We start from the raw sequence: 24550 nt of genomic DNA, 5'->3' as shown, positions 1-24550 counted from the left end.
CATGCCGGGAGGAAATCATGCACTACAGAGGAAAGGGGGCGGCCACGTACAGTTCACATTCAAGCCACAAGTACTCTTCTCGGATGTTGCACAAACAAATCATAACGCCCTGAAAGCATTGCAGCATGTCTGTGTCCCACTTCCCGTAGCTGCAGGACGACTGACACGAACGGACAAACACAATCTGTGGCGTTTAGCGTGACATAGTCTTGCAGGCATCGTGCTGTCTCACTGCAATACTATACCGCTGGAGGAAACAGTCCATCTGGCCATGAAACTCATTTGAACGTCTAGCTACAGTAACTAACAATATCATGATTTGTTCAGGATGTGTGGAATCAGCACGTCCCGGAGACAGCGTCCGATATCGTGAGCATTATCTGGTGGTGTCCTGCAGGGCTTCAGCAGCTGTGCGTTGGTGGTATAGTGGTGAGCATAGCTGCCTTCCAAGCAGTTGACCCGCGTTCGATTCCCGGCCAACGCAGCGCCGAGTGTCTGTAACTTCTCTTATGAACCTAAAAATGTGACCAGCAAAGCCTTTTTTGAAAGAGGTTGCACAAATGAATTGGGGGAGAATCTTACAGGGGATTCTTTGCGATGTCTGCATACACGCAGTCCGATATGGGTGCTGAAAACTTGAGAAACTCTCAATATCATGCTGCCTTACCCCGGAGTAAATCTGTTTCATTAAAAGAATGCTTCTCGCAGGTTCAAAAAGGGCCCCTGTTAATTGGAGAAATCAATGATTTCGAATGAGTTCTGTATGCGTTAAAAGACAGCTATACACACAGAAAACATGCAGGGTGTTTCCCGAGCCGAAACACAGTGCCTTTTTCCAAGCCACTTGACAAAGCCCGCCCACTGAAAACTGCAGCAGATCGTGTAAAGACGTTCGACTTTGTAACTACTGCAAGAAGAGGAAGCAGAATAAATTCCTCTTTTCAAACTGTCAAAGGTTTGCCTTGCGAACGCTGCAGGACATCGCACAATCTCTTTTGAACGGGGACAAATGATTTCTTATGGGGCGCAGTAAGAACAGACGTTTTAAAAGCTCCACTCATGCCGGCGATGCAGCACGAAGAAGCGCAACCTAGCATTTGACAGACAAAAGCCGGGCGCCGCTACGAGAATCTTAAAGGGCATTCTGAGCGATGTCTGCTTACACGCAGTCCGATACGGGTGCTGAAAGCTTGAGCAACTCTCAATATCATGCTGCCTTTCCCCGGAGTAAATCTGTTTCATTAAAAGAATGCTTCTCGCAGGTTCAATAAGGCCCCCTGGTAATTGGAGAAATCAATGATTTCGAATGAATTCTGTATGCGTTAAAAGACAGCTATACACACAGAAAACATGCAGGATGTTTCCCGAGCCGAAACACAGTCCGTTTTTCCACGACTTTGACAAAGCCCGCCCACTGAAAACTGCAGCAGATCGTGTAAAGACGTTCAACTTTGTAACTACTGCAAGCACAGGAAGCAGAATAAATTCCTCTTTTCAAACTGTCAAAGGTTTGCTTTGCGAACGCTGCAGGACATCGCACAATCTCTTTTGAACGGGGACAAATGATTTCTTATGGGGCGCAGTAAGTACAGACGTTTAAAAAGCTCCACTCATGCGACGATGCAGCATGAAGAAGCGCAACCTAGCGTTTGACAGACAAAAGCCGGGCGCCGCTACGAGCAATATGAAATGAAATTGACAGAACACGGCGTTTCGCGCTGACTCAAAAGTGTTCTCGACAGATCTGTTCCCTGCATAACGCTGAAAGAGCTAAAGAGCGTTTCTGTCGAGAAGAAACAAGTTCATTTCTTTCTACCATGATGTCATCATGAGAAAATCTGTCTTTAAACACCTTGCTCAGTCTCTGACGAGACTGTCAAAAATTGCTTTCGCCGATTGTATTGCAAACCGGCGGAAGCGTGGTATTGGGAAAAGTTTTCAACTAGCAATAATCGCGCCTCGGCTAAACCTCACAGGCTACGATACTGCCACTGCGCAAAGCTGACGGTTGCCAGGCAACCGCGGGGATCCTATGGAAATCGTTATCAATCGTCTCATGACATGTCGTTGCTGTAACGCTTCATATTTGTCGTCTTCTTCTTATAGCTCGAGGTTTTGAAGAATTTCATGACAGACAAAGTCTCCGTTGGGAACAAAGGGCGTTGTGAGAAAACCGTTGCTTATTTTCAGCAGCAGAAATACAACCCTTTAAATACAAGATGACAGAACAATGACGAAGGGCATGCCGGGAGGAAATCATGCACTACAGAGGAAAGGGGGCGGCCACGCACAGTTCACATTCAAGCCACAAGTACTCTTCTCGGATGTTGCACAAACAAATCATAACGCCCTGAAAGCATTGCAGCATGTCTGTGTCCCACTTCCCGTAGCTGCAGGACGACTGACACGAACGGACAAACACAATCTGTGGCGTTTAGCGTGACATAGTCTTGCAGGCATCGTGCTGTCTCACTGCAATACTATACCGCTGGAGGAAACAGTCCATCTGGCCATGAAACTCATTTGAACGTCTAGCTACAGTAACTAACAATATCATGATTTGTTCAGGATGTGTGGAATCAGCACGTCCCGGAGACAGCGTCCGATATCGTGAGCATTATCTGGTGGTGTCCTGCAGGGCTTCAGCAGCTGTGCGTTGGTGGTATAGTGGTGAGCATAGCTGCCTTCCAAGCAGTTGACCCGCGTTCGATTCCCGGCCAACGCAGCGCCGAGTGTCTGTAACTTCTCTTATGAACCTAAAAATGTGACCAGCAAAGCAAAGCCTTTTTTGAAAGAGGTTGCACAAATGAATTGGGGGAGAATCTTACAGGGGATTCTTTGCGATGTCTGCATACACGCAGTCCGATATGGGTGCTGAAAACTTGAGAAACTCTCAATATCATGCTGCCTTTCCCCGGAGTAAATCTGTTACATTGAAAGACAGCTTCTCGCAGGTTCAAAATGGGCCCCTGTTAATTGGAGAAATCAATGATTTCGAATGAGTTCTGTATGCGTTAAAAGACAGCTATACACACAGAAATCATGCAGGGTGTTTCCCGAGCCGAAACACAGTGCCTTTTTCCAAGCCATTTGACAAAGCCCGCCCACTGAAAACTGCAGCAGATCGTGTAAAGACGTTCGACTTTGTAACTACTGCAAGAACAGGAAGCAGAATAAATTCCTCTTTTCAAACTGTCAAAGGTTTGCCTTGCGAACGCTGCAGGACATCGCACAATCTCTTTTGAACGGGGACAAATGATTTCTTATGGGGCGCAGTAAGAACAGACGTTTTAAAAGCTCCACTCATGCCGGCGATGCAGCACGAAGAAGCGCAACCTAGCATTTGACAGACAAAAGCCGGGCGCCGCTACGAGAATCTTAAAGGGCATTCTGAGCGATGTCTGCTTACACGCAGTCCGATACGGGTGCTGAAAGCTTGAGCAACTCTCAATATCATGCTGCCTTTCCCCGCAGTAAATCTGTTTCATTAAAAGAATGCTTCTCGCAGGTTCAATAAGGCCCCCTGGTAATTGGAGAAATCAATGATTTCGAATGAATTCTGTATGCGTTAAAAGACAGCTATACACACAGAAAACATGCAGGATGTTTCCCGAGCCGAAACACAGTGCGTTTTCCACGACTTTGACAAAGCCCGCCCACTGAAAACTGCAGCAGATCGTGTAAAGACGTTCAACTTTGTAACTACTGCAAGCACAGGAAGCAGAATAAATTCCTCTTTTCAAACTGTCAAAGGTTTGCTTTGCGAACGCTGCAGGACATCGCACAATCTCTTTTGAACGGGGACAAATGATTTCTTATGGGGCGCAGTAAGTACAGACGTTTAAAAAGCTCCACTCATGCGACGATGCAGCATGAAGAAGCGCAACCTAGCGTTTGACAGACAAAAGCCGGGCGCCGCTACGAGCAATATGAAATCAAACTGACAGAACACGGCGTTTCGCGCTGACTCAAAAGTGTTCTCGACAGATCTGTTCCCTGCATAACGCTGAAAGAGCTAAAGAGCGTTTCTGTCGAGAAGAAACAAGTTCATTTCTTTCTACCATGATGTCACCATGACAAAATCTGTCTTTAAACACCTTGCTCAGTCTCTGACGAGACTGTCAAAAATTGATTTCGCCGATTGTATTTCAAACCGGCGGAAGCGGGGTATTGGGAAAAGTTTTCAACTAGCAATAATCGCGTCTCGGCTAAACCTCACAGGCTACGATACTGCCACTGCGCAAAGCTGACGGTTGCCAGGCAACCGCGGGGATCCTATGGAAATCGTTATCAATCGTCTCATGGCATGTCGTTGCTGTAACGCTTCATATTTGTCGTCTTCTTCTTATAGCTCGAGGTTTTGAAGAATTTCATGACAGACAAGGTCTCCGTTGGGAACAAAGGGCGTTGTGAGAAAACCGTTGCTTATTTTCAGCAGCAGAAATACAACCCTTTAAATACAAGATGACAGAACAATGACGAAGGGCATGCCGGGAGGAAATCATGCACTACAGAGGAAAGGGGGCGGCCACGTACAGTTCACATTCAAGCCACAAGTACTCTTCTCGGATGTTGCACAAACAAATCATAACGCCCTGAAAGCATTGCAGCATGTCTGTGTCCCACTTCCCGTAGCTGCAGGACGACTGACACGAACGGACAAACACAATCTGTGGCGTTTAGCGTGACATAGTCTTGCAGGCATCGTGCTGTCTCACTGCAATACTATACCGCTGGAGGAAACAGTCCATCTGGCCATGAAACTCATTTGAACGTCTAGCTACAGTAACTAACAATATCATGATTTGTTCACGATGTGTGGAATCAGCACGTCCCGGAGACAGCGTCCGATATCGTGAGCATTATCTGGTGGTGTCCTGCAGGGCTCCAGCAGCTGTGCGTTGGTGGTATAGTGGTGAGCATAGCTGCCTTCCAAGCAGTTGACCCGGGTTCGATTCCCGGCCAACGCAGCGCCGAGTGTCTGTAACTTCTCTTATGAACCTAAAAATGTGACCAGCAAACCCTTTTTTGAAAGAGGTTGCACAAATGAATTGGGGGAGAATCTTACAGGGGATTCTGAGCGATGTCTGCATACACGCAGTCCGATATGGGTGCTGAAAGCTTGAGAAACTCTCAATATCATGCTGCCTTTCCCCGGAGTAAATCTGTTACATTGAAAGACAGCTTCTCGCAGGTTCAAAAAGGGCCCCTGTTAATTGGAGAAATCAATGATTTCGAATGAGTTCTGTATGCGTTAAAAGACAGCTATACACACAGAAAACATGCAGGGTGTTTCCCGAGCCGAAACACAGTGCCTTTTTCCAAGCCATTTGACAAAGCCCGCCCACTGAAAACTGCAGCAGATCGTGTAAAGACGTTCGACTTTGTAACTACTGCAAGAACAGGAAGCAGAATAAATTCCTCTTTTCAAACTGTCAAAGGTTTGCCTTGCGAACGCTGCAGGACATCGCACAATCTCTTTTGAACGGGGACAAATGATTTCTTATGGGGCGCAGTAAGAACAGACGATTTAAAAGCTCCACTCATGCCGGCGATGCAGCACGAAGAAGCGCAACCTAGCATTTGACAAACAAAAGCCGGGCGCCGCTACGAGAATCTTAAAGGGCATTCTGAGCGATGTCTGCTTACACGCAGTCCGATACGGGTGCTGAAAGGTTGAGCAACTCTCAATGTCATGCTGCCTTTCCCCGGAGTAAATCTGTTACATTAAAAGAATGCTTCTCGCAGGTTCAAAAAGGCCCCCTGTTAATTGGAGAAATCAATGATTTCGAATGAATTCTGTATGCGTTAAAAAACAGCTATACACACAGAAAACATGCAGGATGTTTCCCGAGGCGAAAAACAGTACGTTTTTCCACGACTTTGACAAAGCCCGCCCACTGAAAACTGCAGCAGATCGTGTAAAGACGTTCAACTTTGTAACTACTGCAAGCACAGGAAGCAGAATAAATTCCTCTTTTCAAACTGTCAAAGGTTTGCTTTGCGAACGCTGCAGGACATCGCACAATCTCTTTTGAACGGGGACAAATGATTTCTTATGGGGCGCAGTAAGTACAGACGTTTAAAAAGCTCCACTCATGCGACGATGCAGCATGAAGAAGCGCAACCTAGCGTTTGACAGACAAAAGCCGGGCGCCGCTACGAGCAATATGAAATCAAACTGACAGAACACGGCGTTTCGCGCTGACTCAAAAGTGTTCTCGACAGATCTGTTCCCTGCATAACGCTGAAAGAGCTAAAGAGCGTTTCTGTCGACAAGAAACAAGTTCATTTCTTTCTACCATGATGTCACCATGACAAAATCTGTCTTTAAACACCTTGCTCAGTCTCTGACGAGACTGTCAAAAATTGCTTTCGCCGATTGTATTGCAAACCGGCGGAAGCGGGGTATTGGGAAAAGTTTTCAACTAGCAATAATCGCGCCTCGGCTAAACCTCACAGGCTACGATACTGCCACTGCGCAAAGTTGACGGTTGCCAGGCAACCGCGGGGATCCTATGGAAATCGTTATCAATCGTCTCATGGCATGTCGTTGCTGTAACGCTTCATATTTGTCGTCTTCTTCTTATAGCTCGAGGTTTTGAAGAATTTCATGACAGACAAGGTCTCCGTTGGGAACAAAGGGCGTTGTGAGAAAACCGTTGCTTATTTTCAGCAGCAGAAATACAACCCTTTAAATACAAGATGACAGAACAATGACGAAGGGCATGCCGGGAGGAAATCATGCACTACAGAGGAAAGGGGGCGGCCACGTACAGTTCACATTCAAGCCACAAGTACTCTTCTCGGATGTTGCACAAACAAATCATAACGCCCTGAAAGCATTGCAGCATGTCTGTGTCCCACTTCCCGTAGCTGCAGGACGACTGACACGAACGGACAAACACAATCTGTGGCGTTTAGCGTGACATAGTCTTGCAGGCATCGTGCTGTCTCACTGCAATACTATACCGCTGGAGGAAACAGTCCATCTGGCCATGAAACTCATTTGAACGTCTAGCTACAGTAACTAACAATATCATGATTTGTTCACGATGTGTGGAATCAGCACGTCCCGGAGACAGCGTCCGATATCGTGAGCATTATCTGGTGGTGTCCTGCAGGGCTCCAGCAGCTGTGCGTTGGTGGTATAGTGGTGAGCATAGCTGCCTTCCAAGCAGTTGACCCGGGTTCGATTCCCGGCCAACGCAGCGCCGAGTGTCTGTAACTTCTCTTATGAACCTAAAAATGTGACCAGCAAAGCAAAGCCTTTTTTGAAAGAGGTTGCACAAATGAATTGGGGGAGAATCTTACAGGGGATTCTTTGCGATGTCTGCATACACGCAGTCCGATATGGGTGCTGAAAACTTGAGAAACTCTCAATATCATGCTGCCTTTCCCCGGAGTAAATCTGTTACATTGAAAGACAGCTTCTCGCAGGTTCAAAAAGGGCCCCTGTTAATTGGAGAAATCAATGATTTCGAATGAGTTCTGTATGCGTTAAAAGACAGCTATACACACAGAAAACATGCAGGGTGTTTCCCGAGCCGAAACACAGTGCCTTTTTCCAAGCCATTTGACAAAGCCCGCCCACTGAAAACTGCAGCAGATCTTGTAAAGACGTTCGACTTTGTAACTACTGCAAGAAGAGGAAGCAGAATAAATTCCTCTTTTCAAACTGTCAAAGGTTTGCCTTGCGAACGCTGCAGGACATCGCACAATCTCTTTTGAACGGGGACAAATGATTTCTTATGGGGCGCAGTAAGAACAGACGTTTTAAAAGCTCCACTCATGCCGGCGATGCAGCACGAAGAAGCGCAACCTAGCATTTGACAGACAAAAGCCGGGCGCCGCTACGAGAATCTTAAAGGGCATTCTGAGCGATGTCTGCTTACACGCAGTCCGATACGGGTGCTGAAAGCTTGAGCAACTCTCAATATCATGCTGCCTTTCCCCGGAGTAAATCTGTTTCATTAAAAGAATGCTTCTCGCAGGTTCAATAAGGCCCCCTGGTAATTGGAGAAATCAATGATTTCGAATGAATTCTGTATGCGTTAAAAGACAGCTATACACACAGAAAACATGCAGGATGTTTCCCGAGCCGAAACACAGTGCGTTTTTCCACGACTTTGACAAAGCTCGCCCACTGAAAACTGCAGCAGATCGTGTAAAGACGTTCAACTTTGTAACTACTGCAAGCACAGGAAGCAGAATAAATTCCTCTTTTCAAACTGTCAAAGGTTTGCTTTGCGAACGCTGCAGGACATCGCACAATCTCTTTTGAACGGGGACAAATGATTTCTTATGGGGCGCAGTAAGTACAGACGTTTAAAAAGCTCCACTCATGCGACGATGCAGCATGAAGAAGCGCAACCTAGCGTTTGACAGACAAAAGCCGGGCGCCGCTACGAGCAATATGAAATCAAACTGACAGAACACGGCGTTTCGCGCTGACTCAAAAGTGTTCTCGACAGATCTGTTCCCTGCATAACGCTGAAAGAGCTAAAGAGCGTTTCTGTCGAGAAGAAACAAGTTCATTTCTTTCTACCATGATGTCACCATGACAAAATCTGTCTTTAAACACCTTGCTCAGTCTCTGACGAGACTGTCAAAAATTGCTTTCGCCGATTGTATTGCAAACCGGCGGAAGCGGGGTATTGGGAAAAGTTTTCAACTAGCAATAATCGCGCCTCGGCTAAACCTCACAGGCTACGATACTGCCACTGCGCAAAGTTGACGGTTGCCAGGCAACCGCGGGGATCCTATGGAAATCGTTATCAATCGTCTCATGGCATGTCGTTGCTGTAACGCTTCATATTTGTCGTCTTCTTCTTATAGCTCGAGGTTTTGAAGAATTTCATGACAGACAAGGTCTCCGTTGGGAACAAAGGGCGTTGTGAGAAAACCGTTGCTTATTTTCAGCAGCAGAAATACAACCTTTTAAATACAAGATGACAGAACAATGACGAAGGGCATGCCGGGAGGAAATCATGCACTACAGAGGAAAGGGGGCGGCCACGTACAGTTCACATTCAAGCCACAAGTACTCTTCTCGGATGTTGCACAAACAAATCATAACGCCCTGAAAGCATTGCAGCATGTCTGTGTCCCACTTCCCGTAGCTGCAGGACGACTGACACGAACGGACAAACACAATCTGTGGCGTTTAGCGTGACATAGTCTTGCAGGCATCGTGCTGTCTCACTGCAATACTATACCGCTGGAGGAAACAGTCCATCTGGCCATGAAACTCATTTGAACGTCTAGCTACAGTAACTAACAATATCATGATTTGTTCACGATGTGTGGAATCAGCACGTCCCGGAGACAGCGTCCGATATCGTGAGCATTATCTGGTGGTGTCCTGCAGGGCTCCAGCAGCTGTGCGTTGGTGGTATAGTGGTGAGCATAGCTGCCTTCCAAGCAGTTGACCCGCGTTCGATTCCCGGCCAACGCAGCGCCGAGTGTCTGTAACTTCTCTTATGAACCTAAAAATGTGACCAGCAAAGCCTTTTTTGAAAGAGGTTGCACAAATGAATTGGGGGAGAATCTTACAGGGGATTCTTTGCGATGTCTGCATACACGCAGTCCGATATGGGTGCTGAAAACTTGAGAAACTCTCAATATCATGCTGCCTTTCCCCGGAGTAAATCTGTTACATTGAAAGACAGCTTCTCGCAGGTTCAAAAAGGGCCCCTGTTAATTGGAGAAATCAATGATTTCGAATGAGTTCTGTATGCGTTAAAAGACAGCTATACACACAGAAAACATGCAGGGTGTTTCCCGAGCCGAAACACAGTGCCTTTTTCCAAGCCATTTGACAAAGCCCGCCCACTGAAAACTGCAGCAGATCTTGTAAAGACGTTCGACTTTGTAACTACTGCAAGAAGAGGAAGCAGAATAAATTCCTCTTTTCAAACTGTCAAAGGTTTGCCTTGCGAACGCTGCAGGACATCGCACAATCTCTTTTGAACGGGGACAAATGATTTCTTATGGGGCGCAGTAAGAACAGACGTTTTAAAAGCTCCACTCATGCCGGCGATGCAGCACGAAGAAGCGCAACCTAGCATTTGACAGACAAAAGCCGGGCGCCGCTACGAGAATCTTAAAGGGCATTCTGAGCGATGTCTGCTTACACGCAGTCCGATACGGGTGCTGAAAGCTTGAGCAACTCTCAATATCATGCTGCCTTTCCCCGGAGTAAATCTGTTTCATTAAAAGAATGCTTCTCGCAGGTTCAATAAGGCCCCCTGGTAATTGGAGAAATCAATGATTTCGAATGAATTCTGTATGCGTTAAAAGACAGCTATACACACAGAAAAGATGCAGGATGTTTCCCGAGCCGAAACACAGTGCGTTTTTCCACGACTTTGACAAAGCTCGCCCACTGAAAACTGCAGCAGATCGTGTAAAGACGTTCAACTTTGTAACTACTGCAAGCACAGGAAGCAGAATAAATTCCTCTTTTCAAACTGTCAAAGGTTTGCTTTGCGAACGCTGCAGGACATCGCACAATCTCTTTTGAACGGGGACAAATGATTTCTTATGGGGCGCAGTAAGTACAGACGTTTAAAAAGCTCCACTCATGCGACGATGCAGCATGAAGAAGCGCAACCTAGCGTTTGACAGACAAAAGCCGGGCGCCGCTACGAGCAATATGAAATCAAACTGACAGAACACGGCGTTTCGCGCTGACTCAAAAGTGTTCTCGACAGATCTGTTCCCTGCATAACGCTGAAAGAGCTAAAGAGCGTTTCTGTCGAGAAGAAACAAGTTCATTTCTTTCTACCATGATGTCACCATGACAAAATCTGTCTTTAAACACCTTGCTCAGTCTCTGACGAGACTGTCAAAAATTGCTTTCGCCGATTGTATTGCAAACCGGCGGAAGCGGGGTATTGGGAAAAGTTTTCAACTAGCAATAATCGCGCCTCGGCTAAACCTCACAGGCTACGATACTGCCACTGCGCAAAGTTGACGGTTGCCAGGCAACCGCGGGGATCCTATGGAAATCGTTATCAATCGTCTCATGGCATGTCGTTGCTGTAACGCTTCATATTTGTCGTCTTCTTCTTATAGCTCGAGGTTTTGAAGAATTTCATGACAGACAAGGTCTCCGTTGGGAACAAAGGGCGTTGTGAGAAAACCGTTGCTTATTTTCAGCAGCAGAAATACAACCTTTTAAATACAAGATGACAGAACAATGACGAAGGGCATGCCGGGAGGAAATCATGCACTACAGAGGAAAGGGGGCGGCCACGTACAGTTCACATTCAAGCCACAAGTACTCTTCTCGGATGTTGCACAAACAAATCATAACGCCCTGAAAGCATTGCAGCATGTCTGTGTCCCACTTCCCGTAGCTGCAGGACGACTGACACGAACGGACAAACACAATCTGTGGCGTTTAGCGTGACATAGTCTTGCAGGCATCGTGCTGTCTCACTGCAATACTATACCGCTGGAGGAAACAGTCCATCTGGCCATGAAACTCATTTGAACGTCTAGCTACAGTAACTAACAATATCATGATTTGTTCACGATGTGTGGAATCAGCACGTCCCGGAGACAGCGTCCGATATCGTGAGCATTATCTGGTGGTGTCCTGCAGGGCTCCAGCAGCTGTGCGTTGGTGGTATAGTGGTGAGCATAGCTGCCTTCCAAACAGTTGACCCGCGTTCGATTCCCGGCCAACGCAGCGCCGAGTGTCTGTAACTTCTCTTATGAACCTAAAAATGTGACCAGCAAAGCCTTTTTTGAAAGAGCTTGCACAAATGAATTGGGGGAGAATCTTACAGGGGATTCTTTGCGATGTCTGCATACACGCAGTCCGATATGGGTGCTGAAAACTTGAGAAACTCTCAATATCATGCTGCCTTTCCCCGGAGTAAATCTGTTACATTGAAAGACAGCTTCTCGCAGGTTCAAAAAGGGCCCCTGTTAATTGGAGAAATCAATGATTTCGAATGAGTTCTGTATGCGTTAAAAGACAGCTATACACACAGAAAACATGCAGGGTGTTTCCCGAGCCGAAACACAGTGCCTTTTTCCAAGCCATTTGACAAAGCCCGCCCTCTGAAAACTGCAGCAGATCTTGTAAAGACGTTCGACTTTGTAACTACTGCAAGAAGAGGAAGCAGAATAAATTCCTCTTTTCAAACTGTCAAAGGTTTGCCTTGCGAACGCTGCAGGACATCGCACAATCTCTTTTGAACGGGGACAAATGATTTCTTATGGGGCGCAGTAAGAACAGACGTTTTAAAAGCTCCACTCATGCCGGCGATGCAGCACGAAGAAGCGCAACCTAGCATTTGACAGACAAAAGCCGGGCGCCGCTACGAGAATCTTAAAGGGCATTCTGAGCGATGTCTGCTTACACGCAGTCGGATACGGGTGCTGAAAGCTTGAGCAACTCTCAATATCATGCTGCCTTTCCCCGGAGTAAATCTGTTTCATTAAAAGAATGCTTCTCGCAGGTTCAATAAGGCCCCCTGGTAATTGGAGAAATCAATGATTTCGAATGAATTCTGTATGCGTTAAAAGACAGCTATACACACAGAAAACATGCAGGATGTTTCCCGAGCCGAAACACAGTGCGTTTTTCCACGACTTTGACAAAGCTCGCCCACTGAAAACTGCAGCAGATCGTGTAAAGACGTTCAACTTTGTAACTACTGCAAGCACAGGAAGCAGAATAAATTCCTCTTTTCAAACTGTCAAAGGTTTGCTTTGCGAACGCTGCAGGACATCGCACAATCTCTTTTGAACGGGGACAAATGATTTCTTATGGGGCGCAGTAAGTACAGACGTTTAAAAAGCTCCACTCATGCGACGATGCAGCATGTAGAAGCGCAACCTAGCGTTTGACAGACAAAAGCCGGGCGCCGCTACGAGCAATATGAAATCAAACTGACAGAACACGGCGTTTCGCGCTGACTCAAAAGTGTTCTCGACAGATCTGTTCCCTGCATAACGCTGAAAGAGCTAAAGAGCGTTTCTGTCGAGAAGAAACAAGTTCATTTCTTTCTACCATGATGTCACCATGACAAAATCTGTCTTTAAACACCTTGCTCAGTCTCTGACGAGACTGTCAAAAATTGCTTTCGCCGATTGTATTGCAAACCGGCGGAAGCGGGGTATTGGGAAAAGTTTTCAACTAGCAATAATCGCGCCTCGGCTAAACCTCACAGGCTACGATACTGCCACTGCGCAAAGTTGACGGTTGCCAGGCAACCGCGGGGATCCTATGGAAATCGTTATCAATCGTCTCATGGCATGTCGTTGCTGTAACGCTTCATATTTGTCGTCTTCTTCTTATAGCTCGAGGTTTTGAAGAATTTCATGACAGACAAGGTCTCCGTTGGGAACAAAGGGCGTTGTGAGAAAACCGTTGCTTATTTTCAGCAGCAGAAATACAACCTTTTAAATACAAGATGACAGAACAATGACGAAGGGCATGCCGGGAGGAAATCATGCACTACAGAGGAAAGGGGGCGGCCACGTACAGTTCACATTCAAGCCACAAGTACTCTTCTCGGATGTTGCACAAACAAATCATAACGCCCTGAAAGCATTGCAGCATGTCTGTGTCCCACTTCCCGTAGCTGCAGGACGACTGACACGAACGGACAAACACAATCTGTGGCGTTTAGCGTGACATAGTCTTGCAGGCATCGTGCTGTCTCACTGCAATACTATACCGCTGGAGGAAACAGTCCATCTGGCCATGAAACTCATTTGAACGTCTAGCTACAGTAACTAACAATATCATGATTTGTTCACGATGTGTGGAATCAGCACGTCCCGGAGACAGCGTCCGATATCGTGAGCATTATCTGGTGGTGTCCTGCAGGGCTCCAGCAGCTGTGCGTTGGTGGTATAGTGGTGAGCATAGCTGCCTTCCAAGCAGTTGACCCGCGTTCGATTCCCGGCCAACGCAGCGCCGAGTGTCTGTAACTTCTCTTATGAACCTAAAAATGTGACCAGCAAAGCCTTTTTTGAAAGAGCTTGCACAAATGAATTGGGGGAGAATCTTACAGGGGATTCTTTGCGATGTCTGCATACACGCAGTCCGATATGGGTGCTGAAAACTTGAGAAACTCTCAATATCATGCTGCCTTTCCCCGGAGTAAATCTGTTACATTGAAAGACAGCTTCTCGCAGGTTCAAAAAGGGCCCCTGTTAATTGGAGAAATCAATGATTTCGAATGAGTTCTGTATGCGTTAAAAGACAGCTATACACACAGAAAACATGCAGGGTGTTTCCCGAGCCGAAACACAGTGCCTTTTTCCAAGCCATTTGACAAAGCCCGCCCACTGAAAACTGCAGCAGATCTTGTAAAGACGTTCGACTTTGTAACTACTGCAAGAAGAGGAAGCAGAATAAATTCCTCTTTTCAAACTGTCAAAGGTTTGCCTTGCGAACGCTGCAGGACATCGCACAATCTCTTTTGAACGGGGACAAATGATTTCTTATGGGGCGCAGTAAGAACAGACGTTTTAAAAGCTCCACTCATGCCGGCGATGCAGCACGAAGAAGCGCAACCTAGCATTTGACAGACAAAAGCCGGGCGCCGCTACGAGAATCTTAAAGGGCATTCTGAGCGATGTCTGCTTACACGCAGTCGGATACGGGTGCTGAAAGCTTGAGCAACTCTCAATATCATGCTGCCTTTCCCCGGAGTAAATCTGTTTCATTAAAAGAATGCTTCTCGCAGGTTCAATAAGGCCCCCTGGTAATTGGAGAAATCAATGATTTCGAATGAATTCTGTATGCGTTAAAAGACAGCTATACACACAGAAAACATGCAGGATGTTTCCCGAGCCGAAACACAGTGCGTTTTTCCACGACTTTGACAAAGCTCGCCCACTGAAAACTGCAGCAGATCGTGTAAAGACGTTCAACTTTGTAACTACTGCAAGCACAGGAAGCAGAATAAATTCCTCTTTTCAAACTGTCAAAGGTTTGCTTTGCGAACGCTGCAGGACATCGCACAATCTCTTTTGAACGGGGACAAATGATTTCTTATGGGGCGCAGTAAGTACAGACGTTTAAAAAGCTCCACTCATGCGACGATGCAGCATGAAGAAGCGCAACCTAGCGTTTGACAGACAAAAGCCGGGCGCCGCTACGAGCAATATGAAATCAAACTGACAGAACACGGCGTTTCGCGCTGACTCAAAAGTGTTCTCGACAGATCTGTTCCCTGCATAACGCTGAAAGAGCTAAAGAGCGTTTCTGTCGAGAAGAAACAAGTTCATTTCTTTCTACCATGATGTCACCATGACAAAATCTGTCTTTAAACACCTTGCTCAGTCTCTGACGAGACTGTCAAAAATTGCTTTCGCCGATTGTATTGCAAACCGGCGGAAGCGGGGTATTGGGAAAAGTTTTCAACTAGCAATAATCGCGCCTCGGCTAAACCTCACAGGCTACGATACTGCCACTGCGCAAAGTTGACGGTTGCCAGGCAACCGCGGGGATCCTATGGAAATCGTTATCAATCGTCTCATGGCATGTCGTTGCTGTAACGCTTCATATTTGTCGTCTTCTTCTTATAGCTCGAGGTTTTGAAGAATTTCATGACAGACAAGGTCTCCGTTGGGAACAAAGGGCGTTGTGAGAAAATCGTTGCTTATTTTCAGCAGCAGAAATACAACCTTTTAAATACAAGATGACAGAACAATGACGAAGGGCATGCCGGGAGGAAATCATGCACTACAGAGGAAAGGGGGCGGCCACGTACAGTTCACATTCAAGCCACAAGTACTCTTCTCGGATGTTGCACAAACAAATCATAACGCCCTGAAAGCATTGCAGCATGTCTGTGTCCCACTTCCCGTAGCTGCAGGACGACTGACACGAACGGACAAACACAATCTGTGGCGTTTAGCGTGACATAGTCTTGCAGGCATCGTGCTGTCTCACTGCAATACTATACCGCTGGAGGAAACAGTCCATCTGGCCATGAAACTCATTTGAACGTCTAGCTACAGTAACTAACAATATCGTGATTTGTTCACGATGTGTGGAATCAGCACGTCCCGGAGACAGCGTCCGATATCGTGAGCATTATCTGGTGGTGTCCTGCAGGGCTCCAGCAGCTGTGCGTTGGTGGTATAGTGGTGAGCATAGCTGCCTTCCAAGCAGTTGACCCGCGTTCGATTCCCGGCCAACGCAGCGCCGAGTGTCTGTAACTTCTCTTATGAACCTAAAAATGTGACCAGCAAAGCCTTTTTTGAAAGAGGTTGCACAAATGAATTGGGGGAGAATCTTACAGGGGATTCTTTGCGATGTCTGCATACACGCAGTCCGATATGGGTGCTGAAAACTTGAGAAACTCTCAATATCATGCTGCCTTTCCCCGGAGTAAATCTGTTACATTGAAAGACAGCTTCTCGCAGGTTCAAAAAGGGCCCCTGTTAATTGGAGAAATCAATGATTTCGAATGAGTTCTGTATGCGTTAAAAGACAGCTATACACACAGAAAACATGCAGGGTGTTTCCCGAGCCGAAACACAGTGCCTTTTTCCAAGCCATTTGACAAAGCCCGCCCACTGAAAACTGCAGCAGATCGTGTAAAGACGTTCGACTTTGTAACTACTGCAAGAACAGGAAGCAGAATAAATTCCTCTTTTCAAACTGTCAAAGGTTTGCCTTGCGAACGCTGCAGGACATCGCACAATCTCTTTTGAACGGGGACAAATGATTTCTTATGGGGCGCAGTAAGAACAGACGTTTTAAAAGCTCCACTCATGCCGGCGATGCAGCACGAAGAAGCGCAACCTAGCATTTGACAGACAAAAGCCGGGCGCCGCTACGAGAATCTTAAAGGGCATTCTGAGCGATGTCTGCTTACACGCAGTCCGATACGGGTGCTGAAAGCTTGAGCAACTCTCAATATCATGCTGCCTTTCCCCGGAGTAAATCTGTTTCATTAAAAGAATGCTTCTCGCAGGTTCAATAAGGCCCCCTGGTAATTGGAGAAATCAATGATTTCGAATGAATTCTGTATGCGTTAAAAGACAGCTATACACACAGAAAACATGCAGGATGTTTCCCGAGCCGAAACACAGTGCGTTTTTCCACGACTTTGACAAAGCTCGCCCACTGAAAACTGCAGCAGATCGTGTAAAGACGTTCAACTTTGTAACTACTGCAAGCACAGGAAGCAGAATAAATTCCTCTTTTCAAACTGTCAAAGGTTTGCTTTGCGAACGCTGCAGGACATCGCACAATCTCTTTTGAACGGGGACAAATGATTTCTTATGGGGCGCAGTAAGTACAGACGTTTAAAAAGCTCCACTCATGCGACGATGCAGCATGAAGAAGCGCAACCTAGCGTTTGACAGACAAAAGCCGGGCGCCGCTACGAGCAATATGAAATCAAACTGACAGAACACGGCGTTTCGCGCTGACTCAAAAGTGTTCTCGACAGATCTGTTCCCTGCATAACGCTGAAAGAGCTAAAGAGCGTTTCTGTCGAGAAGAAACAAGTTCATTTCTTTCTACCATGATGTCACCATGACAAAATCTGTCTTTAAACACCTTGCTCAGTCTCTGACGAGACTGTCAAAAATTGCTTTCGCCGATTGTATTGCAAACCGGCGGAAGCGGGGTATTGGGAAAAGTTTTCAACTAGCAATAATCGCGCCTCGGCTAAACCTCACAGGCTACGATACTGCCACTGCGCAAAGTTGACGGTTGCCAGGCAACCGCGGGGATCCTATGGAAATCGTTATCAATCGTCTCATGGCATGTCGTTGCTGTAACGCTTCATATTTGTCGTCTTCTTCTTATAGCTCGAGGTTTTGAAGAATTTCATGACAGACAAGGTCTCCGTTGGGAACAAAGGGCGTTGTGAGAAAATCGTTGCTTATTTTCAGCAGCAGAAATACAACCTTTTAAATACAAGATGACAGAACAATGACGAAGGGCATGCCGGGAGGAAATCATGCACTACAGAGGAAAGGGGGCGGCCACGTACAGTTCACATTCAAGCCACAAGTACTCTTCTCGGATGTTGCACAAACAAATCATAACGCCCTGAAAGCATTGCAGCATGTCTGTGTCCCACTTCCCGTAGCTGCAGGACGACTGACACGAACGGACAAACACAATCTGTGGCGTTTAGCGTGACATAGTCTTGCAGGCATCGTGCTGTCTCACTGCAATACTATACCGCTGGAGGAAACAGTCCATCTGGCCATGAAACTCATTTGAACGTCTAGCTACAGTAACTAACAATATCGTGATTTGTTCACGATGTGTGGAATCAGCACGTCCCGGAGACAGCGTCCGATATCGTGAGCATTATCTGGTGGTGTCCTGCAGGGCTCCAGCAGCTGTGCGTTGGTGGTATAGTGGTGAGCATAGCTGCCTTCCAAGCAGTTGACCCGCGTTCGATTCCCGGCCAACGCAGCGCCGAGTGTCTGTAACTTCTCTTATGAACCTAAAAATGTGACCAGCAAAGCCTTTTTTGAAAGAGCTTGCACAAATGAATTGGGGGAGAATCTTACAGGGGATTCTTTGCGATGTCTGCATACACGCAGTCCGATATGGGTGCTGAAAACTTGAGAAACTCTCAATATCATGCTGCCTTTCCCCGGAGTAAATCTGTTACATTGAAAGACAGCTTCTCGCAGGTTCAAAAAGGGCCCCTGTTAATTGGAGAAATCAATGATTTCGAATGAGTTCTGTATGCGTTAAAAGACAGCTATACACACAGAAAACATGCAGGGTGTTTCCCGAGCCGAAACACAGTGCCTTTTTCCAAGCCATTTGACAAAGCCCGCCCACTGAAAACTGCAGCAGATCGTGTAAAGACGTTCGACTTTGTAACTACTGCAAGAACAGGAAGCAGAATAAATTCCTCTTTTCAAACTGTCAAAGGTTTGCCTTGCGAACGCTGCAGGACATCGCACAATCTCTTTTGAACGGGGACAAATGATTTCTTATGGGGCGCAGTAAGAACAGACGTTTTAAAAGCTCCACTCATGCCGGCGATGCAGCACGAAGAAGCGCAACCTAGCATTTGACAGACAAAAGCCGGGCGCCGCTACGAGAATCTTAAAGGGCATTCTGAGCGATGTCTGCTTACACGCAGTCCGATACGGGTGCTGAAAGCTTGAGCAACTCTCAATATCATGCTGCCTTTCCCCGGAGTAAATCTGTTTCATTAAAAGAATGCTTCTAGCAGGTTCAATAAGGCCCCCTGGTAATTGGAGAAATCAATGATTTCGAATGAATTCTGTATGCGTTAAAAGACAGCTATACACACAGAAAACATGCAGGATGTTTCCCGAGCCGAAACACAGTGCGTTTTTCCACGACTTTGACAAAGCTCGCCCACTGAAAACTGCAGCAGATCGTGTAAAGACGTTCAACTTTGTAACTACTGCAAGCACAGGAAGCAGAATAAATTCCTCTTTTCAAACTGTCAAAGGTTTGCTTTGCGAACGCTGCAGGACATCGCACAATCTCTTTTGAACGGGGACAAATGATTTCTTATGGGGCGCAGTAAGTACAGACGTTTAAAAAGCTCCACTCATGCGACGATGCAGCATGAAGAAGCGCAACCTAGCGTTTGACAGACAAAAGCCGGGCGCCGCTACGAGCAATATGAAATCAAACTGACAGAACACGGCGTTTCGCGCTGACTCAAAAGTGTTCTCGACAGATCTGTTCCCTGCATAACGCTGAAAGAGCTAAAGAGCGTTTCTGTCGAGAAGAAACAAGTTCATTTCTTTCTACCATGATGTCACCATGACAAAATCTGTCTTTAAACACCTTGCTCAGTCTCTGACGAGACTGTCAAAAATTGCTTTCGCCGATTGTATTGCAAACCGGCGGAAGCGGGGTATTGGGAAAAGTTTTCAACTAGCAATAATCGCGCCTCGGCTAAACCTCACAGGCTACGATACTGCCACTGCGCAAAGTTGACGGTTGCCAGGCAACCGCGGGGATCCTATGGAAATCGTTATCAATCGTCTCATGGCATGTCGTTGCTGTAACGCTTCATATTTGTCGTCTTCTTCTTATAGCTCGAGGTTTTGAAGAATTTCATGACAGACAAGGTCTCCGTTGGGAACAAAGGGCGTTGTGAGAAAACCGTTGCTTATTTTCAGCAGCAGAAATACAACCTTTTAAATACAAGATGACAGAACAATGACGAAGGGCATGCCGGGAGGAAATCATGCACTACAGAGGAAAGGGGGCGGCCACGTACAGTTCACATTCAAGCCACAAGTACTCTTCTCGGATGTTGCACAAACAAATCATAACGCCCTGAAAGCATTGCAGCATGTCTGTGTCCCACTTCCCGTAGCTGCAGGACGACTGACACGAACGGACAAACACAATCTGTGGCGTTTAGCGTGACATAGTCTTGCAGGCATCGTGCTGTCTCACTGCAATACTATACCGCTGGAGGAAACAGTCCATCTGGCCATGAAACTCATTTGAACGTCTAGCTACAGTAACTAACAATATCATGATTTGTTCACGATGTGTGGAATCAGCACGTCCCGGAGACAGCGTCCGATATCGTGAGCATTATCTGGTGGTGTCCTGCAGGGCTCCAGCAGCTGTGCGTTCGTGGTATAGTGGTGAGCATAGCTGCCTTCCAAGCAGTTGACCCGCGTTCGATTCCCGGCCAACGCAGCGCCGAGTGTCTGTAACTTCTCTTATGAACCTAAAAATGTGACCAGCAAAGCCTTTTTTGAAAGAGGTTGCACAAATGAATTGGGGGAGAATCTTACAGGGGATTCTTTGCGATGTCTGCATACACGCAGTCCGATATGGGTGCTGAAAACTTGAGAAACTCTCAATATCATGCTGCCTTTCCCCGGAGTAAATCTGTTACATTGAAAGACAGCTTCTCGCAGGTTCAAAAAGGGCCCCTGTTAATTGGAGAAATCAATGATTTCGAATGAGTTCTGTATGCGTTAAAAGACAGCTATACACACAGAAAACATGCAGGGTGTTTCCCGAGCCGAAACACAGTGCCTTTTTCCAAGCCATTTGACAAAGCCCGCCCACTGAAAACTGCAGCAGATCTTGTAAAGACGTTCGACTTTGTAACTACTGCAAGAAGAGGAAGCAGAATAAATTCCTCTTTTCAAACTGTCAAAGGTTTGCCTTGCGAACGCTGCAGGACATCGCACAATCTCTTTTGAACGGGGACAAATGATTTCTTATGGGGCGCAGTAAGAACAGACGTTTTAAAAGCTCCACTCATGCCGGCGATGCAGCACGAAGAAGCGCAACCTAGCATTTGACAGACAAAAGCCGGGCGCCGCTACGAGAATCTTAAAGGGCATTCTGAGCGATGTCTGCTTACACGCAGTCGGATACGGGTGCTGAAAGCTTGAGCAACTCTCAATATCATGCTGCCTTTCCCCGGAGTAAATCTGTTTCATTAAAAGAATGCTTCTCGCAGGTTCAATAAGGCCCCCTGGTAATTGGAGAAATCAATGATTTCGAATGAATTCTGTATGCGTTAAAAGACAGCTATACACACAGAAAACATGCAGGATGTTTCCCGAGCCGAAACACAGTGCGTTTTTCCACGACTTTGACAAAGCTCGCCCACTGAAAACTGCAGCAGATCGTGTAAAGACGTTCAACTTTGTAACTACTGCAAGCACAGGAAGCAGAATAAATTCCTCTTTTCAAACTGTCAAAGGTTTGCTTTGCGAACGCTGCAGGACATCGCACAATCTCTTTTGAACGGGGACAAATGATTTCTTATGGGGCGCAGTAAGTACAGACGTTTAAAAAGCTCCACTCATGCGACGATGCAGCATGAAGAAGCGCAACCTAGCGTTTGACAGACAAAAGCCGGGCGCCGCTACGAGCAATATGAAATCAAACTGACAGAACACGGCGTTTCGCGCTGACTCAAAAGTGTTCTCGACAGATCTGTTCCCTGCATAACGCTGAAAGAGCTAAAGAGCGTTTCTGTCGAGAAGAAACAAGTTCATTTCTTTCTACCATGATGTCACCATGACAAAATCTGTCTTTAAACACCTTGCTCAGTCTCTGACGAGACTGTCAAAAATTGCTTTCGCCGATTGTATTGCAAACCGGCGGAAGCGGGGTATTGGGAAAAGTTTTCAACTAGCAATAATCGCGCCTCGGCTAAACCTCACAGGCTACGATACTGCCACTGCGCAAAGTTGACGGTTGCCAGGCAACCGCGGGGATCCTATGGAAATCGTTATCAATCGTCTCATGGCATGTCGTTGCTGTAACGCTTCATATTTGTCGTCTTCTTCTTATAGCTCGAGGTTTTGAAGAATTTCATGACAGACAAGGTCTCCGTTGGGAACAAAGGGCGTTGTGAGAAAATCGTTGCTTATTTTCAGCAGCAGAAATACAACCTTTTAAATACAAGATGACAGAACAATGACGAAGGGCATGCCGGGAGGAAATCATGCACTACAGAGGAAAGGGGGCGGCCACGTACAGTTCACATTCAAGCCACAAGTACTCTTCTCGGATGTTGCACAAACAAATCATAACGCCCTGAAAGCATTGCAGCATGTCTGTGTCCCACTTCCCGTAGCTGCAGGACGACTGACACGAACGGACAAACACAATCTGTGGCGTTTAGCGTGACATAGTCTTGCAGGCATCGTGCTGTCTCACTGCAATACTATACCGCTGGAGGAAACAGTCCATCTGGCCATGAAACTCATTTGAACGTCTAGCTACAGTAACTAACAATATCGTGATTTGTTCACGATGTGTGGAATCAGCACGTCCCGGAGACAGCGTCCGATATCGTGAGCATTATCTGGTGGTGTCCTGCAGGGCTCCAGCAGCTGTGCGTTGGTGGTATAGTGGTGAGCATAGCTGCCTTCCAAGCAGTTGACCCGCGTTCGATTCCCGGCCAACGCAGCGCCGAGTGTCTGTAACTTCTCTTATGAACCTAAAAATGTGACCAGCAAAGCCTTTTTTGAAAGAGCTTGCACAAATGAATTGGGGGAGAATCTTACAGGGGATTCTTTGCGATGTCTGCATACACGCAGTCCGATATGGGTGCTGAAAACTTGAGAAACTCTCAATATCATGCTGCCTTTCCCCGGAGTAAATCTGTTACATTGAAAGACAGCTTCTCGCAGGTTCAAAAAGGGCCCCTGTTAATTGGAGAAATCAATGATTTCGAATGAGTTCTGTATGCGTTAAAAGACAGCTATACACACAGAAAACATGCAGGGTGTTTCCCGAGCCGAAACACAGTGCCTTTTTCCAAGCCATTTGACAAAGCCCGCCCACTGAAAACTGCAGCAGATCGTGTAAAGACGTTCGACTTTGTAACTACTGCAAGAACAGGAAGCAGAATAAATTCCTCTTTTCAAACTGTCAAAGGTTTGCCTTGCGAACGCTGCAGGACATCGCACAATCTCTTTTGAACGGGGACAAATGATTTCTTATGGGGCGCAGTAAGAACAGACGTTTTAAAAGCTCCACTCATGCCGGCGATGCAGCACGAAGAAGCGCAACCTAGCATTTGACAGACAAAAGCCGGGCGCCGCTACGAGAATCTTAAAGGGCATTCTGAGCGATGTCTGCTTACACGCAGTCCGATACGGGTGCTGAAAGCTTGAGCAACTCTCAATATCATGCTGCCTTTCCCCGGAGTAAATCTGTTTCATTAAAAGAATGCTTCTCGCAGGTTCAATAAGGCCCCCTGGTAATTGGAGAAATCAATGATTTCGAATGAATTCTGTATGCGTTAAAAGACAGCTATACACACAGAAAACATGCAGGATGTTTCCCGAGCCGAAACACAGTGCGTTTTTCCACGACTTTGACAAAGCTCGCCCACTGAAAACTGCAGCAGATCGTGTAAAGACGTTCAACTTTGTAACTACTGCAAGCACAGGAAGCAGAATAAATTCCTCTTTTCAAACTGTCAAAGGTTTGCTTTGCGAACGCTGCAGGACATCGCACAATCTCTTTTGAACGGGGACAAATGATTTCTTATGGGGCGCAGTAAGTACAGACGTTTAAAAAGCTCCACTCATGCGACGATGCAGCATGAAGAAGCGCAACCTAGCGTTTGACAGACAAAAGCCGGGCGCCGCTACGAGCAATATGAAATCAAACTGACAGAACACGGCGTTTCGCGCTGACTCAAAAGTGTTCTCGACAGATCTGTTCCCTGCATAACGCTGAAAGAGCTAAAGAGCGTTTCTGTCGAGAAGAAACAAGTTCATTTCTTTCTACCATGATGTCACCATGACAAAATCTGTCTTTAAACACCTTGCTCAGTCTCTGACGAGACTGTCAAAAATTGCTTTCGCCGATTGTATTGCAAACCGGCGGAAGCGGGGTATTGGGAAAAGTTTTCAACTAGCAATAATCGCGCCTCGGCTAAACCTCACAGGCTACGATACTGCCACTGCGCAAAGTTGACGGTTGCCAGGCAACCGCGGGGATCCTATGGAAATCGTTATCAATCGTCTCATGGCATGTCGTTGCTGTAACGCTTCATATTTGTCGTCTTCTTCTTATAGCTCGAGGTTTTGAAGAATTTCATGA

General features: G+C 46.6%; 21 non-coding genes across 21 annotated transcripts; 10 read left to right on the top strand and 11 right to left on the bottom strand.

Annotated features, from left to right (window-relative positions):
• Window positions 1–412: 412 nt before the first annotated feature.
• On the top strand, window positions 413–484 carry trnag-ucc (transfer RNA glycine (anticodon UCC)). The gene has a single exon. It is a non-coding gene; the product is annotated as a tRNA-Gly (tRNA).
• A 1377-nt stretch (window positions 485–1861) lies between these two features.
• Window positions 1862–2003, bottom strand: LOC148810484 (U4 spliceosomal RNA). Its single transcript, XR_016086702.1, has one exon. It is a non-coding gene; the product is annotated as a U4 spliceosomal RNA (small nuclear RNA).
• A 650-nt stretch (window positions 2004–2653) lies between these two features.
• Window positions 2654–2725, top strand: trnag-ucc (transfer RNA glycine (anticodon UCC)). Its single transcript has one exon. It is a non-coding gene; the product is annotated as a tRNA-Gly (tRNA).
• Window positions 2726–4106: 1381 nt separating this feature from the next.
• On the bottom strand, window positions 4107–4248 carry LOC148810482 (U4 spliceosomal RNA). The gene has a single exon (XR_016086728.1). It is a non-coding gene; the product is annotated as a U4 spliceosomal RNA (small nuclear RNA).
• Window positions 4249–4898: 650 nt separating this feature from the next.
• trnag-ucc (transfer RNA glycine (anticodon UCC)) lies at window positions 4899–4970 on the top strand. Its single transcript has one exon. It is a non-coding gene; the product is annotated as a tRNA-Gly (tRNA).
• Window positions 4971–6347: 1377 nt separating this feature from the next.
• LOC148810480 (U4 spliceosomal RNA) lies at window positions 6348–6489 on the bottom strand. The gene has a single exon (XR_016086686.1). It is a non-coding gene; the product is annotated as a U4 spliceosomal RNA (small nuclear RNA).
• Window positions 6490–7139: 650 nt separating this feature from the next.
• Window positions 7140–7211, top strand: trnag-ucc (transfer RNA glycine (anticodon UCC)). The gene has a single exon. It is a non-coding gene; the product is annotated as a tRNA-Gly (tRNA).
• Window positions 7212–8593: 1382 nt separating this feature from the next.
• LOC148810478 (U4 spliceosomal RNA) lies at window positions 8594–8735 on the bottom strand. Its single transcript, XR_016086684.1, has one exon. It is a non-coding gene; the product is annotated as a U4 spliceosomal RNA (small nuclear RNA).
• Window positions 8736–9385: 650 nt separating this feature from the next.
• On the top strand, window positions 9386–9457 carry trnag-ucc (transfer RNA glycine (anticodon UCC)). The gene has a single exon. It is a non-coding gene; the product is annotated as a tRNA-Gly (tRNA).
• Window positions 9458–10834: 1377 nt separating this feature from the next.
• LOC148810476 (U4 spliceosomal RNA) lies at window positions 10835–10976 on the bottom strand. The gene has a single exon (XR_016086683.1). It is a non-coding gene; the product is annotated as a U4 spliceosomal RNA (small nuclear RNA).
• A 650-nt stretch (window positions 10977–11626) lies between these two features.
• trnag-ucc (transfer RNA glycine (anticodon UCC)) lies at window positions 11627–11698 on the top strand. Its single transcript has one exon. It is a non-coding gene; the product is annotated as a tRNA-Gly (tRNA).
• A 1377-nt stretch (window positions 11699–13075) lies between these two features.
• On the bottom strand, window positions 13076–13217 carry LOC148810474 (U4 spliceosomal RNA). The gene has a single exon (XR_016086682.1). It is a non-coding gene; the product is annotated as a U4 spliceosomal RNA (small nuclear RNA).
• Window positions 13218–13867: 650 nt separating this feature from the next.
• On the top strand, window positions 13868–13939 carry trnag-ucc (transfer RNA glycine (anticodon UCC)). Its single transcript has one exon. It is a non-coding gene; the product is annotated as a tRNA-Gly (tRNA).
• A 1377-nt stretch (window positions 13940–15316) lies between these two features.
• On the bottom strand, window positions 15317–15458 carry LOC148810472 (U4 spliceosomal RNA). The gene has a single exon (XR_016086681.1). It is a non-coding gene; the product is annotated as a U4 spliceosomal RNA (small nuclear RNA).
• Window positions 15459–16108: 650 nt separating this feature from the next.
• Window positions 16109–16180, top strand: trnag-ucc (transfer RNA glycine (anticodon UCC)). Its single transcript has one exon. It is a non-coding gene; the product is annotated as a tRNA-Gly (tRNA).
• A 1377-nt stretch (window positions 16181–17557) lies between these two features.
• LOC148810470 (U4 spliceosomal RNA) lies at window positions 17558–17699 on the bottom strand. The gene has a single exon (XR_016086680.1). It is a non-coding gene; the product is annotated as a U4 spliceosomal RNA (small nuclear RNA).
• A 650-nt stretch (window positions 17700–18349) lies between these two features.
• trnag-ucc (transfer RNA glycine (anticodon UCC)) lies at window positions 18350–18421 on the top strand. Its single transcript has one exon. It is a non-coding gene; the product is annotated as a tRNA-Gly (tRNA).
• A 1377-nt stretch (window positions 18422–19798) lies between these two features.
• On the bottom strand, window positions 19799–19940 carry LOC148810468 (U4 spliceosomal RNA). Its single transcript, XR_016086679.1, has one exon. It is a non-coding gene; the product is annotated as a U4 spliceosomal RNA (small nuclear RNA).
• A 2099-nt stretch (window positions 19941–22039) lies between these two features.
• LOC148810467 (U4 spliceosomal RNA) lies at window positions 22040–22181 on the bottom strand. Its single transcript, XR_016086678.1, has one exon. It is a non-coding gene; the product is annotated as a U4 spliceosomal RNA (small nuclear RNA).
• Window positions 22182–22831: 650 nt separating this feature from the next.
• Window positions 22832–22903, top strand: trnag-ucc (transfer RNA glycine (anticodon UCC)). Its single transcript has one exon. It is a non-coding gene; the product is annotated as a tRNA-Gly (tRNA).
• A 1377-nt stretch (window positions 22904–24280) lies between these two features.
• LOC148810465 (U4 spliceosomal RNA) lies at window positions 24281–24422 on the bottom strand. The gene has a single exon (XR_016086677.1). It is a non-coding gene; the product is annotated as a U4 spliceosomal RNA (small nuclear RNA).
• Window positions 24423–24550: the final 128 nt, after the last annotated feature.

This window comes from Atractosteus spatula, assembly GCF_055471065.1.
Source record: "Atractosteus spatula isolate fAtrSpa1 chromosome 26 unlocalized genomic scaffold, fAtrSpa1.hap1 SUPER_26_unloc_1, whole genome shotgun sequence".
NCBI lineage: Eukaryota > Metazoa > Chordata > Actinopteri > Semionotiformes > Lepisosteidae > Atractosteus > Atractosteus spatula.
Note: the sequence above shows the minus strand (reverse complement) of the source record. Positions and strands in the feature narration are given on the sequence as shown.